This window comes from Rattus norvegicus, chromosome 14 (assembly GCF_036323735.1).
Source record: "Rattus norvegicus strain BN/NHsdMcwi chromosome 14, GRCr8, whole genome shotgun sequence".
Taxonomy (NCBI): Eukaryota; Metazoa; Chordata; class Mammalia; order Rodentia; family Muridae; genus Rattus; species Rattus norvegicus.
The window spans coordinates 104,855,652-104,871,412 of NC_086032.1; the positions used below are offsets into that span (position 1 = coordinate 104,855,652).

Sequence of the window (15,761 nt, forward strand, 5' to 3'; positions counted from 1 at the left end):
TAAAATGTTCTTGCTAGATCCCACTGTGCTGCAGCCCTCTTGGCAGAGTTGTTTATAACAGTGTCCAGGACTCAGAGCATAGGGATGCTCAAAGTGAGTGGGCTGCTTTGCTTTCTGAAGTCTTGTTATGACATGGCTTGATAGATGCTATCCTATCCTATTAGATGATAAGCACTTACGTAATGTATTTAGGGAAAATTAGTGCGAGTGGGATAAATTAGGTCATATACGCTCAAGGCATGTCTGCTTTCAGTCTCCCTGGTGACTACAACCTAATACCATGCAGAAGAAATATACAAGTCATAGTTCTGGAATCCAGTGTTGAGGTTTAGGGTAGTTAGGTATGTAATCTCCTAAATCTTGCATGGATAGCACGTTTTGCCTGTGTCCTCATGGGGTAGAAGGGGACTCATTTTATTTTCTAGTCACCTTACATAGTTTCACCACCACAGAGATTCAGATTTCAACACATGAATTGGGGGGAGGGCACAGACATTTACAACACAGCAACACACAAAGTCAGTAACTATTAACCTATTAGAGATGTTTATCAGAATTTCAGTTTTTAATTGATTTGAAGTTGTACGGAGCCATGTTCCCCATTTGAATGTGACACATCTTAGAATTATCAAATCTGTAGTGGTAGAAGAGAAAAGTTAAATTGATTCGATGTGCATAAACTGACCCAATTTAGAACTAAGTGTGTGGGTGTTTTTATCAAACCATTGCTTTCTTCTCTCTAGTCCCTTCCACCTGCCCTCCAGTGGCATTCTTTTCTCTCTACAACCCCTTCCCCTTTTCATCAATAAAGAGTCTGAATTCTTGAGTTGCCAGGAATCACTTTCTCATTCAACTGCCCATGCTTAAGGCTGTTAAAGCAGTTTGCAGTATATCGCGATCTCCACCCATTCTGTTGTTGTAGAACAAGTGTGGCTAAAGGCCAAAATTGGGCTTGAAGATTTAGGGCTCAGGCTTTACAGGAGGACTTGAATGCTGGTTGTGTAACTTCTGTGCTCAAACTCTTGGTTCTAGTTTCTCCCTCCGTTAAATGGGTACAACAAACCATATTTTGTAAACTTACTGAATTAATATGTTAGAATTGCAGAACAGTTCATGTGAAACACAATAGGCTTAGAGTAACTTTTACCTTTCCTGTGGTATACTTGAGGCTCAGAACAAACTATCCTTAAGTGTGACTGTGGAGACTAGAATAAGACACGCCAAAATATACTTGTTAGGCATATTTTAAGCAGATTATTTTGAGAAAATGTGGACATAGTAGCAGTTCTGCAATGCTGCCCTATGGAAAGGAAATTTACATCTATAAGGCAAACCTATATTTTAGTAAACTGTATTTACATTAGGATGAGGGCTGCTTTCAGAAAACTCTCGCTCGTTTATAAAATTTGTTATCCGCATGACAAGGTAATGTTTATGCACCACGTCTTTCTTCTCTTTGCTTTCTTATAACTTATTCTTCTATTTCTCTAGAAGACACCATTGAGCTTCAATCATGTGGCACTTGCTGAATCATATTTTTGTGAGACTGCTGTGCATTCACGTATAATATAATGTGTTTTTCTACCATTAATGTGTCTTATGTCCATTTTATGCAATGGTTCTCAACCTTTTTAATGCTGTGATCCTTTAAATATACTTCACATTGTGGTGACCCCAACCCTAAAGTTATTTCATTGCTACTTCATAACTGTAATTTTGCTTGTTATGAATTGTAATATAGACATCTGATATCTCATATTTGACCCCCAAAGGAATAATGACCACAGATTACGAACAACTGATTTAATGTATAGCCCAGGTAAGAACCTTAAAGCACATGTAAACTGTCTTCCCTTCCTTACAACACTTTCATTCCGCCTAATAATTCACTTGTAGCTCTTACATAAGCTAGGCCACTGAAATAACTCAAATACAGCTATTATCAAATTTACTTTTTAAAAAATTATATAGTAGACCTACAACTTTAGGAAATTAATCCTATTCAATCATTTTCACAACTTTAAGAAATATATATTTACAGTAGAGTCAGACCAGAGCCTTGTTCTACACCTGGTCCTGAGGGAAGGTTTTTCCAATCCCTCTTCCTCATCAGGGAGCAAGTTAGTTTTTTGAACTGGCTGTGTCATTTCAGAATTCCTAGGCAATAATAAGTCCTCTGAACTAGAAAGTACACACAGTGATCGCTGTTTTTTTTCCCTGCCATTCCCAATATAGATTTTATCATTTGTAATTCATATTCTAAATACTAATTAGCTAAATTTATGATCAATTAATTCTCTTGGACATAGAATGTGTATTTTGAGAGAAATGTTCAATCAGGATTGTCCAAACAGGCTCATGTACTTCTTTCAGGTGAGCACAATATCTGTCTTTTAACATCAGGGCATATGTGATTGAGCATAACTGTCATCAAATACCATATACACAGACCTAAGTGTACATAAGGAGTAAACTATTAAAGTCAGTGAGTGTTGAGTGGCTAAAATGTACTATGCCTTAAAAGTAAAAAAGCTTAATTAAAAATGTATCAGTAATTCATCTTCAGCTAACCCATTGTGGAAAATCATCTGGACTCCTTGCATGTACAATGTATGTTGACAAAAATGAAACTGATTGTGGTTTACAGAGACTGAGGATCTTATGATATTATGACAAGGTAATAATACCAGGCTGAGATTTTTAAGTCACCAGTATATTTGTTTATGTGACAATCTGAAATGCCCGTTCAGGTAGACAATGCAGAGAATGAAGTTTGTGGCTAGGTTCAAACATATCTTTAGAAGACATGGCATTCTCCAGTGACTCTACCATTGTCATCCAAGATGTTAACTTTTGTTTAAGCCCTGGATTTTTTCACTCACTGCTTCCTCACTTCCTTTTTGTGGTTTTTATTCAGACTCTCTAAAGTAGACCATTTGATTTTCAAATGTACTCTAGAAGCCAGGCGTTTTTTGCAGCTGTGCTTACAGGGTGTCACTGGCTGGAAAAAATCAAAGGATTTTGAAATGGGATCCAAAATGTTCTGGCCCTTTCCCTGCACACCAGGAAGCAGAATCATAGATCCATCTTTAACTATGCCTCATTGTGAACATGTATTATGGCCAAAATGTTCTGTAGACTCATTCTCTGAAGTTTTATAGTGGAGCAGAGCTCCACTATATTTGTCTCAGTGGAATTCTAGTCCCTTGCCCCCTCATCAGTGTATTTGCATATCCTCTTGGAGTAATGGCTTAAAATTAGGAACTACTCTTTAGGAGACTGCTATTATCTGGTCACTTTGTGGAGGGTTTTAAAGAAGGATCTGAAAGCTGGGCTAGCTGGCTGGCTTTGCCCTTCTTGTGTTTTTTTCCACTGCCTGTCTTTAGCATCTTCACTTCATTGCCTATGCGTCACCTGTGCTTAACCATGAGGCGATATAACCTCTCCCATTCCAAAAACATTGATCTAAGTCTCCCTCCTTCCATTTTTTAATAAATCTTAGTGAAGCAATATAACATTCCAGGTCAGTCCTGTAGTGCTGTTCTGGCCTCGCTGGAGCGGTTGCTGCAGAGCATGGAAACTTGCTGGCACAATATTGCAAAGTGACTCTGTGGGGGCTGGACGACTTCCAGCCAGCAATGAACCACGGCCAAGAAACGCCAATATGGATAACACAAACAAGAGAGATTTGGGGCACATTTCGATTTAACCATCTGATTTAATTGACAGAATAAATGCACCTGTCAACGGGTAATATTCTTGTGATTAGTTTTGGCTGTGAAGATGAGATGATGTTAAAAGAATGTCAGAACAACCTGTCCTGGGACTCTTACAGGCAGTTTTGAGCAAGGGAAGGTCAGTTTTTAGCTAGTTGAAAGAAGCAGGATTATAATGTGAAGGTATTTTATGGAAACGGTGAATGTTTTATTTGACGTTTTCCCTCTGTGCATAGCCTTCCCCACAAATCAAAGTAGGGGACACAGTCTCACAGTAGACATTGGCATTCAAATGAGTCTCTATGGCTACTGGGAGTAGTCTTCATTTGGAAATGGCTAAAGCTGTACCCAATGGTCTCACCTCACTCCAATTGTGCCTTCCTCCATGACCAGAGTAAGCTATTTAAGCAGAATTTTAGTAGGAGGAGGCTTGTAACTGAAGCTCTTTTTATTTCTTTAGGGAGAATGCTGACCTTAGAACAAGTGTATTAATTAATGCTCATACATGTTGTCACTAAGTCCCTGCCATCTAACTCTAGGCAGATTCTTCTTGGGAAATTGGGCTTTAGATCTGGCCCATGAGAACGTGCTCTGGGCTCTCTATCACTGACCTCTCTCTATTTTGAATAGTTACTGCTCTTGCTTCTGTACAGTAGGCATGTATCAAAGGCAGAAGAGGATTTGGGGTATCCTGTATACCTCTTCACCATTTTCCTTTGAATAAGGCTTTCCCAGCAAACCTACAGCCATGCTGGTGCTCTACACACATGAGCCCAGTGATCCCTCTGTCTCTTCCTCAACCACAGCTTTATATTTATAGTCATTCATAGCCACACTTGGATTTTTAAGTGTGTGTTAATGGGAGTTTGAACCAGGACCTCATGCTTACGTATCAAGCACACTTAGCCTGCAATGCCATTCCCCCAGCCCTAAGTTTTCCTTTTGTGGTTATTTGATCCTCCCCTCTTACTGAGTTCTCCTTATGCTTCATGGATGCTTCCTAAATTTATCTTCACAAGAAATTCCATACCAAATTTCTGGTCACATAATCAGTTTGCTTAGACGATGTGATGTGTCTCAGGCTGAATATGCCTTTCTGCATTTTCCTTTTCTGTGTATAGCAACTGTTCCTTTTACGATCTCTGACTCATCAAATTATACCATCCAAATAAGATTCAAGTCATTGATTTTTCTTATTGAAAACATACTATGCAAATTTATCCTTATGGGGGGTTTTTTTGTTTAGTTTTTTTCAATACAAGGTTTCTCTGTGTAGCCCCAGTATCCTGGAACTCACACTGTAGGTCAGATTGGCCTCAAATTCATAGATCTGCCTGCCACTGTTCCCCAACACTAACATAAATAAATAAATCTTAAAAAAAAAAAAAAGATGTGCACCACCATGCTCTGTCCTCAAGGGTGATTCTAAGGTTCTATATTTATCCATTAGTTTGTTAAGTAGTCATTCTTTTCAGTTAACAACTCCCTTCCCTGAGGATCTTTTCCTCTTTAAATTTTATGCTATATCCAGTAACCAAAGCCCATAGGAATACATTTCTCAATGGCTGAACTGTAAACAAAAGTCACTTGAATTGTTTAGATCTGTTTCTTGACTTGGACTCTCTTTGAATGGGAGATAAAAATCATATGCTATTTAAAATAGTCTCTACATAGTGGAAACCCACCACTCCAAGGAATGATTTTCTGGAGAAGTCACTCCCACTTTCTCTTGTGTGTTCTGAAGACCACACCCTGCTGTGGCTTCCGTTATCTTTGACCTGAGAAATATGATTGATTGCAGCACTTCGGAGCCCTACCTGGTGCTAAGTAATTTTCATGATCATTATTCTACTTTGGTTGTGGAAGGCCAACATAAGAAAAGTCAAGTAAATTGTTCAAAGTTGCACAACTAGTGAGGGATGTGCTGAAATTCAAATAGAGAGCACCAAAGTTTAGATGCTTCTCTGGGGCATGCCACAGCTTCTCGGTGCTGTAACTTCTATGCCTTCCATTTTTCTTCCCTATCCTTCACCAGTTGTTTCCAGATTAATTTTACTAAATGTCATTTCTGCCAACCTCTGAGAAAACACATTATCTTACATCACGTTTATTCTTCAGTTCCTCTATTAACTTACAGGATCTTTAAGGTCTTGAATTATGTCAGTTCTGATTCAGGAGAACCCAAGATACATTTTGAGTAAATAATATTTGTCAGAAAGCATTAATTTCCTATTGGCTACTGAGTGAATTCTCCTTTGCCATGCAGGTTCCTCTCAAGCCCAGACTGGTTGTTGTCTTATCTAAATGTTCTCCATGGAATAGGCAACTGTAGTTTTCTAGTTGTGTTCTCCCCCATCCCCTTTCCTTGCTGTTCTCCCAACCTGAGATTTGTTTCTGCTGAATTTATTATTGAGCATCACCAGCTCTGGGTTAAGCATAACTTTCTTTGGAATGTGATAATCTTAATTATGTCCATTGGTACATCAGATTTAGTATGTTGAAGCACTTAATTTTAATGTATCACATTTTGGTCCCTAGATTCATTACGGTTTAGGAAGCAAACAGCAAAGATAAGAGGCCACTTTCTTTTAACTTTTGGGCTTCTTAATTAGTGGTATTTAAAAATGAGGAATATCTAAAATAATAGCTCAAATTATCTTTATCTTTTAATATTGTTTTAAAGTAATACATTAAAATAGGATTATAAAGATGTGTTGTGATAGCATTCATCATAGGACTGTAAAATTACTGAAATATTTTCCTGTCAATGTTCTGACTACAAGTATACAAAAGAGAAGACATTGATAACTTACTAGTTAATATGTATTCAATATGGTAGAAATAGTCATCTTAACAAAATCAGAGAAATTATTACTTATACAGTACTTGAATTGCCATCATTCCAAAATACAACTCAGTGTTTTCAGTATACTTTTTATTAATTTTTAATATAGTTTTATATTTTAACAAATCAATATAATTTCTAAGTAAAATCTCAATATTTGTTAACCTTATTTATGAGCATATTGATTTTATATAAGTTCCTTTTCATACAGTGTGGAAAAACAAAACCTTTATAACGATATAGTATTTAGCGGTGATAGTGGACTATTTCTAATTAAAGAACAATCATGATCTGACATTGGAAGGTGGGATGTGGAAAGACCCATTGATTAAAAGCTCCTTTATTGTCTCTGACTTAGTGTACTTAGAACCAATATCTTATGGTTCATGTTGGCGAGACTTCAGGTAATGTTAAGGGGAAAAAGAAACCGGATGTTATTTTCCTGTTTGTACAGACACCAAGGTATGCCGTCTCCATCTTCTTTCTTCCCCAAAGCATCCTGACTCTACCATATTGAATCCTCTGATGGTCAGACTTATTCTGGGATGTTAGACATCACATATGCTAAATTTGCTATTCAAGTTTTTTTTTTAAAAAATAAATGTCCACAGCGTAAGGAACTTCCAAGTTAAGAACATGAAAATTGTCAGGAAAATGTAAAAGTTGGTAGTTTTGAACATCTAGTATAAAATTATACAACTTGTAGGCCACCATGTGGTAGACATCTCCACAACTGTTGTCTTCATCCTTGAGGTGTGTGATTTCATTTTTTTCATAGTACATTAAACAGGTTAGGAGATTTTTGTCTTACAAAATTTGAAATTCCTAGAATAACAGGATCTATCAAAGGAGAGAAAAGTGACCTTCATCTGGTCACAGCAGCTGGACTCCAGTTTTGCACCTCTGTCGGGGAGTACTCTTGTCTCCGGAGCTCTCTGTGGGGTCCAGTGGGGTAGGTTTGGAAGAGAAGAGCAAGTGGAGAAGGCACCGTCTCAAGACTTGCCTGAGCTTCTTTGTGGTCATGGTGCAAGCAGTTCTTAATGCACCATAGAAAGGAAGAACAATGTGTTAAATCGGTTCCATGCTTGGAGCTTCCAACTAGGATATAAATCTATCCTGCTCACCTTCCCAAAAGCCAATCCCAAATCAGTTTATGGGATTAGAGTCATTACTCGATAAATCACCTCATGGTATTTGAGGCATTTTTATGAGAAGTAGCTTTTCCCGTGTGAGCTTTTTTTCTTAGTTGATTTCATGGTAAAAGTTGCTACTACATCTTAAGGACCCTAAAGGAAGTATGATACCCACACTATTAGGGGGAAACTTAGGAGTGTGAATCTGGTATTATTTATTTTGAGAGAGAATTAGCTGGGCCTGGTGGACTATACCTTTATTCCCATCACGGGAGAGGAAGAGGCAAGTGTATCTCTGGGTTGAAAACCAGCTCATACATTTAGATAGTTACGTGCCAACCAGAGTTACGTGAGACCATATCTTAAACAGACAAAGCAAAAAGAATTAAATACTGTTTCACCTTCACTTAATTTAAAGCGGGCATCTGTTTGACTGTGTATTTTTGAAGGAAAACATCTACATTTCACAAATATTTATAAGTTTACCTAGTACTAAATTATGTCTGTTAGTATTTGAGGTCTCAGTTTGACTAAATTTCTGAAAGCAAAGTTAGTACAACGATCTCAGAAAAAGAGGGGTTAACCTTAGGCACTTTCCCACCACAGGACTGCCCCTGTTCACATTTCATAAATATGATCTTTTTCTTCAGGTTGGTCATTTTTGGCATCTTGTTTGTAAAGGACAAATGATGGTGAACCACTCTAGAGGTTGGAGAACTGATATTTGAAGCCTATAGCTACCCTCAACCACACGGAAAAATCTTATCTCCAAAAAGAAATAAAAGGAAAACAGAATAAAAAAACAGAACAAAACAAAACAAAATGCTCCTGCCAAGATCCTAAGATATTTCCATGGCTTACTACTTTACCATTCTATTTATATTCTCCCATTAGCCTGAAATATTAATATATATTAATAAAATATTACCTACTAACCTCACAGTCTTTTCATTTCCAATTTTCATAGAATGAGTATTCAAATGAAAAAGGTACACTCAACTAAAGCAAACAGCCCCCAAATGCCATCGGTCCTGGTGTTTCACAAGTTCTCAAATGGACAGCGTTTGCTAACTGAGAGGCACAGCCTCCTGCCTAAGAGAAACAGCATGCTTGATTGCTTAAAATATCAATTAATGACTCTGGGTGTATGTCCAACACAAAAGGTCAGGTTGTAGATAGTGGAAGCAAACTTCACCATTAAAAATGTTCTAGTGGAACAGAAGAAGGTCCCCAAATAGATTCATATTCACATAGACAAAGGCTGACAGCAATGAAATTGCCCCAAAGTGGAGGAAACCATTGTTAATTGAATAGCTGTGGCATAAAAGTGATGTCCATGTCTCTACTTTATGACCTAAACTAAGAGTATTTCCAGTGGGGTTTAAAAATTATTGGATGGAGAGGTTAATAGGAAATATTTTATTTATATGTGTATTAATATTTTAGCTTGATAGGAGCATCTAACTAGGACAGGTAAAATAATAAAACAGGAGAATAAGCTAAATTAAGTCTCTGGGTAAAATAGATCAGAATTATTCTTAGAACTTCCTGTAAATTTTAAATTACCTTTTAAAAACTCAGTAATATTTTAATATAAACACATGGTTTGATGTATTATATATAGTATGAAATAGAATATTAAAGCTAGTAAAGTGTGCTATTCATACTATAAAACTTGAATCTCAGGCAGAAATAAAATAAACCTTAAAATATTTGTATTTCAATAAAGAAAAGAAAGTAAATTTGCCATACAAATACTGCATTTGATAAAATAATAATGTTTCTACTTTCCATTAAATTGGCTAGCTGTTCTCTATATTATCTTTATGTTAAATAATAGAAAATTCACTCCAGTCTCATTATTTCAATACTTTATAGTAGTTTCACCTGGAAGATGGAATCTCCTTGGAGATAGAAAACTCCATGGATGGAATAGGAAAACTTATCACATGACTGGAAGCTTTAAGTTTAGTCTATGAAAGGCCAAGATAGCAAATAGACTCACAAGATCTGCCTTGTGGCAGATGGTCAAGCAAAAGATGTAGAAAGTGGGCAGAGTGAGAAAAGCATCAGTCTCAACCTTCAAGACAACTAGTTCAGGCCAAAGTCATCGGTAGACTGTAGGGACCAGAGGTACTAAGTAAACCGAGGGACAATATATCAATGTAATCTCAAAGCACTAGAGCAGCTCTAGGGCCCTTGGTCACTGAGATGTATAATGTGCAAGCTTTCAAGTTCAGGAACTTTATGCAGAAAAGTGATTCTCCTCTCTAGTCTGAATTGACCTGTGGGGAGAGGGGGCAACCTGTCTCACCCATGTTTTTTCAGTTAGGTAGCAGACATTTTTTTCCAAATTGCCTAAGATGTGGGGATCAATTTTCACTCTGTGTGTGTGTGTGTGTGTGTGTATGTGTGTGTGTGTGTGTGTGTGTATGTTTGTGTGATGTGGTGTTTTCTTACACAGCATAACTACCAGTACAGTGATCTGTTTAACCAGTCACATTCCCATGCTCATTAGAAAGGAGGAGACAGGATTATGGTAATCTGGTGCAAAGCTCTCTGATCTGTGAGGATGTTGTCACCACTGGGGTCAGTGTTTTGGAAACTATTGAAGTTCTTCAGAAGGAGGACCTGAAGGTGACAGAAGTCATAGACCTGAGGACACACTTCAGGCTTATGGGATTCATTGCCACTCAGCGAGCACAGTGTCCAAAATGCTGGAGATTCTCGAGCAGCTGGGGTGGGGGTGGGGAGGCAGCTGACATGGTTGGGAATGTGAAGAGGTTCATTGATTATTCAGGAGAATCTTTTCCCAGTCCCTAACCATAAAAGATTTTCCCCTCCTGAGAAGAAAGTATGGAAATTCCTTGGTTTTGGTGCCCAAGGAGAGCTGCCTGGAACCCACCCACTTGCCTCAAAGTTTCTCATGCTTATGCAGAAGAAAGAAACCAATCTGTATCTGTCTGCTGATGTATCATAGGCTAGAGAGCTACTATGTCTTGGGACCCAGCAACTGCAGGTTCAAAACTCATGTTGATATTCTGAATGATTTTACTCTGGATGTGATGGAGGAATTGACAAATCTGGCAAAACAACATGAGTTCTTAGTATGTGAAGACAGGAAATTTGCTGGTATAAGAAACACAGTTTTAAAAAAAGACAGCATCTGTGATGGTGTAGAGAAAGAGGAACACTCCTCCATTGTTGGTGGGATTGCAAGCTGGTACAACCACTCTAGAAATCAGTCTGGACTTTCCTCAGAAAACTGGACATTGCCCTCCCTGAGAAGTGCAATACCCTCTTGGGCATATACACAAAAGATGCTCCAACAAAGATGTATGCTCCCCTATGTTTATAGCAGCCTTATTTATAATAGCTAGAGATAACCCAGATGTCCTTCAACAGAAGAATGGATACAAAGAGTGTGGTACATTTATATTTACTCAGCTATTAAAAACCATGCGAAATTCTAAGGCAAATGGATGGAACTAGAAAATATCATCCTGAGTGAGGTAGCCCAGTCACAAAACAACACACACGGAATGCACTCACTGATAAGTGGATTTTAGTCAAAAAGATCATAATAACCATGATACAACTCAGACCATATGAAGTCCAAGAAGAAGGAAGACCAAAATGTGGATGCTTCAGTCCTACTTAGAAGGGGGAACAAAATAATCACAGGAGGTGGAAGGAGGGAGTAACTTGGGAGGGAGAGAAGAGGGGGAGGAAAAAGGGGGGCAGGACCAGGTGTGGGAGGAGACAGGGGAGATGTATAGAGGGTCAGGAAATTGAACAAAGGTGTATAGCAGTAGGGAAGGGGAACTGGGGGTAGCCACAAAAAATACCAGATGCCAGGAAAGCAAGAGGCTCCCAGGGCCGAAAGAGGATAAGAATAGCTGAAATGTCCAACAGAGGGCAGAGAGAACCAGTAGAGACCATATCCAGAGGTTAGGCATGGCCTCTGGTTGAGGGATGGGGCTACCCACCCATCTCAAAAATATTAACCCAGAATGTTCCTGTCTAAAGGAAATACAGGGACAAAGAGTGGAGCAGAGACTGAAGGAAAGGCCATCCTGAGACTGCCCCATTTGGGAATCCATCCTATGTGCAACATATATGCAAACCCAGACACTATTGCTGATGCCAAGAGGTGCCTGTGGACAGGCACCTGGTATAGCTCTCTCTTGAGAGGCTATGCCAGAGCCTGATCAATACATATGCAGATGCACACAGCCAACCATAAGACTGAGCATGGGGACCCCAAATGGAGGAGTTTGAGGAAGAACTGAAGGAGCTGAAGTGGTTTGCAACGGCATAGGAAAAACAACAATATCAACCAACCAGATCCACCAGGCTCCCAAGGACTAAACCACAACAGGTGGATATGTAGCACAAGATGACCTTATCTGGCATCAATGGGAGGGGAAGCCCTTGGTCCTGTGAAGGCTCGATGTGTCAGCATAGGCAAATACTACGGCAGTGAAGCAGGAGTGGGTGAGTAGGTGAGTGGCTAGAGGAGCACCCTCATAGAAGCAGGGGGCAGGGGGGATGGGATAGGAGGTTTGTGGAGGGGAAACCGGGAAGGCAGATAACATTTGAAATGTAAATAAATAAAATAATAAAATAATTAAAAATAAACAGCATCAAGGTGGCGTCTTGAAATACCTTCCTCAGCAGATCTAGAAAATGTTCATGTGGTACCAGGCTCAGGAGTTTGCAGGAAGAAGGTGTCAGGCACGCCTCAATGCAGAAATGAGCTCTGCTGGCTCCTTAACCACTGCAAAATACACCAAAAGCAGAGGTTGGAGTGGCTGAGGATCACTGTGAATTTGTGATTTTGTTTTATTTCTGTCTCTGAGTAAGCATGACACAGTTTCTTCCCTTGGCTCCGGGAGTTCAGTTAGAAATAGGAGGGGATCCTTGGCCAACAGTACAGTTGTTCTTAAGAAGTGATTGGCAAACAAGTCTCTGACGTCATCATTGTAGGCCCTGAGATCCTTGCAGCGACTGATTGACTAGAGGCAGCTGAGATGTACAGAAAAGCTACCTGGGAAGCTTAAGTAGGCTTGTTATTTAATGTGAAGACACAGACGGTGGGTGGTCCCAAAAGTCAGTGGATTCAAAGCAAGGTGCCCTGTAGCGCTCAGAGTCCTGCACAGGGACAGTGAGAAACACACGGTGTAGCCATCATGATATAGTTTTTAACTTATAATCATTGCATTGGTAATATGAGCTCTTTAAAAAGAATCAATGCACGCGCACGCATACACACACACACACACACACACACACACACACACACACACACGCACACACACACGAACCATTTCCTTAAAATAGAGAAAACTGTCTCTTAGTATTTTCAAATGTTCCTTTTGCCTCATCCACATGACTGTTGTCAGGGTCATGATCTAACCAAACCCTTTCAAGGGATGAAATGCTCATACACCCTCTGTCTATACCACTCAAACACTCTTCTATTGTGGGATCTGGCAGAAATTGAGTTGTCCTGTCCTTTTTGTACCTTCTTTTTATATTTGTATATCTTTTAAAACATCCTTCATTGGAGTGGTTCTGACTCCTTCAATATAAAAAAAAAAAGGAGGAACGGTTTTCTTCCACATTTAATAGTTTTATCTATCTTATCCGAGCATGCTGGTGAACTGTTGATCAGCAAAGTCATTTTAAAACAAACTATACATAGAAATTAGTAACCTACGACAGAACTTTCAGCTTAACAATTGTATAAGTGTCTTGATTTATAATACATGAGTACTTGAAATAATTTTGAAATTATTGAAACATGTAGTGTTGTAGAATAGTTGATTACATTGTGAATCCTAAGATTGTGAACTGCAAAACCTTTTTCTTGTGGTGTGATTCAGCCCTAACACACACCTTTAACCCAAGAGCTTTCTGTGAATGAGAGATAAAAATGTAAGCTCTTTTGTTACTTAGTAGAGTAGGAAGGTCAACTGGGTGCTTTCTCTAACTTTCTGAGCTAGGAGTTTTCACCACTGCATCTGGCTTCTGAGACTTCATTTGGCAAATCAAACATTTGGGATTTTGTTTTAAGAACAACAGTGTAGCATCTAAGTGATGTTAAACTTGGTGTATAAAAAGCAGAGAACATTCTCTTTGATAGATCATAATCAGTCCCATATGATGGTGAAAACATTGATGAATAAACTGTGGCATATTCATACAATGTAATACTGTACACTAATAAGATTGGAACCACTGAGTCACAAGAAGACATGACAGTGCCTTAAATACACATTGCTAAGGAAACACAGTCAGTGTTAAAGGGCAGCATACAGCATGCTCCCATTTACATGGCATTTAGTAAAGACAACAGTATAGAAACAACAAATGGATCAGAGAGGCTCACAGGACCCAGCTGACAGTGGAAGGAGCTGAGGAGTTCAAGGGATTTTTTATGGCAGATGATTAGTCCTTATGTAGTGAAATGATAGCGATACGTCAGGCATTGGTCAAAACTCACAGAATTGTACAAAAAAAAAAAAACCACAAAACATGCCTTGAAAATTAAAATACAACTTTCACAAGTTTGGAGATCTGAGCATAAGATGGAAATTTTACTAAAAAATGTAACAACTGAAAATGGGCTGAGAAGATGAGGAAGAAGAGTAGGTAAGCTAAACTTAGCTTCAAAAATGACATCTTCGTCCAATCAACATTCCAGTTTACTGTGCTTTCACTTTTATTTGTCTCGAGAGATTTTTGCCGATGGATATTCACTTTGAGTGATTCTACAGTACAGAAAATGTTTACTTTCTGCTTACTGATAACTCTTCTCTTATTAGCTACTCATTTATAACCCTTCTCTCCCTGTTTTCTAGCTGCCTATCACTGTGGCCATAAAAGATGCTCAGTGAGATTTCTGTCTTCTCGAATGTGTTAGGACTGTGCAGACTAACTTAATCTGTCATGTGCAGCATCTATACATAGTTGAAAAGATTACATATAGCTGGGGTTTCTGTGTAGTTGAAAAGATTATATGCCATCTGTCCTACTGTTGTACAGAGTGTTCTGTGAGATCCACCTAGACTGTGTGGTTGTTCACATTTGCTTTTATTGATTTTTTTTTCTTGCCAAATAAGCTATCTAGTATCCATGTAACCTAGTGCTATTATGTTATATCTATTTTTCTCCCAACTCTGATAATGTTTGCTTGATATTTGTCGGTGATCTACTATTTGGTACATTCACTTTACATTCTTTTGAATTAATTTTCATCTTTAAAATATAATATTTTAATTTACTCTTAATAGCTTCATGCATGTGTATAATGTATTTCGATCATATCCATCCCGTATTTCCTCTCCGACTCTCATGTACTCTCATCTTCCCTTTGAACTGTATAAGCGTACTCTGTTTTGTAAGTCATCCCCTGCATCCAGTTTGTGTGCCAACGTCCTCATGACCATGAGCATCCACTGGGACACACTCAACCTACCAGGTACCACACCCCTAAAGAAAACGAACTCTTTCCCTCCTAATAGCCATCGCATGTCAGTGGGTTCTTACTGTGTGTCTCTTCCCTTACTCATGCTGGAATGTGTCTGAATTGACGTGTGCAAGTCATGGGTCAGTATCACAGCTTCTCTGAGTCTGTAAGGAATGCTCCTGCCATATCCAGAAGATAGCACTTCACCTCAGTCTCCTGCTGCCCCACTTCTGGCTCTCCCCACCTTTCCATGCCTTCTTTCTCAGTGTGCCCTGAGCCTTGTGGGAGGAGTCGTAGTACGCATGTCCATCTGTGGCTGCGCTCTCACGAGCAGATACTTCTTCTCTGAACTTTGAGCAGTTGTGTGTATTAACCACTCTGTGCTGTTCGTAGATGCTATCTTTCGCTTCTTTGTCTTAGAATTACTATTGTTCTTTGACATTTTGTACATGCACAAAATTGATTATTCTCCCCACCCCTTTACCACCCTCCTTCAATATCAATTTCTCCTTCTTAAACCTATACTTTTTTTGGGGGGGGGTTGTTTTACTTGATCCTGTTTTTTTTGCTCTCTATTGGCTATCAATGCGAAT

At 38.8% G+C, this 15,761-nt stretch overlaps 1 pseudogene; it reads left to right on the forward strand.

The window, feature by feature from the left end:
• LOC103693231 (uridine 5'-monophosphate synthase pseudogene) overlaps positions 1-15,524 on the forward strand; it is a 28,332-nt pseudogene extending 12,808 nt beyond the window's left edge.
• The last annotated feature ends 237 nt before the right edge of the window (positions 15,525-15,761 follow it).